This window comes from Gekko japonicus, unplaced genomic scaffold (assembly GCF_001447785.1).
Source record: "Gekko japonicus isolate JY-2015 unplaced genomic scaffold, Gekko_japonicus_V1.1 scaffold2017, whole genome shotgun sequence".
NCBI classification, from domain to species: domain Eukaryota; kingdom Metazoa; phylum Chordata; class Lepidosauria; order Squamata; family Gekkonidae; genus Gekko; species Gekko japonicus.
In genome coordinates, this window is record NW_015163662.1 from 301,088 (window position 1) to 301,374 (window position 287).

A 287-nucleotide genomic window follows, 5' to 3' on the forward strand; every position below is an offset into this window, starting at 1 on the left:
ACCTGGCCCACCTCATCCACTCGCACTGCAGAGGAGGTGGTCAGCATGCTCCCAGATGTGCTGTTTTTTAAAGGGTTGTGTCTGGGTCCCCCAGATCCAACCATGCTTCCCCACAGCTACACAACAGCTGTATGGGAGGTCTGTTAAAAACAGCACGTTTGAGTTTTCCTTGATTTTTGACGGACATTGTTGGGGTTTTTTAACAGAAAGTCAGATTCTCATCAGGTTGGTGCTTCCATGCCAGCGTGGCAAGGGGGAAGAGGTGGGGCGCCGGAACAGGGAGCAGG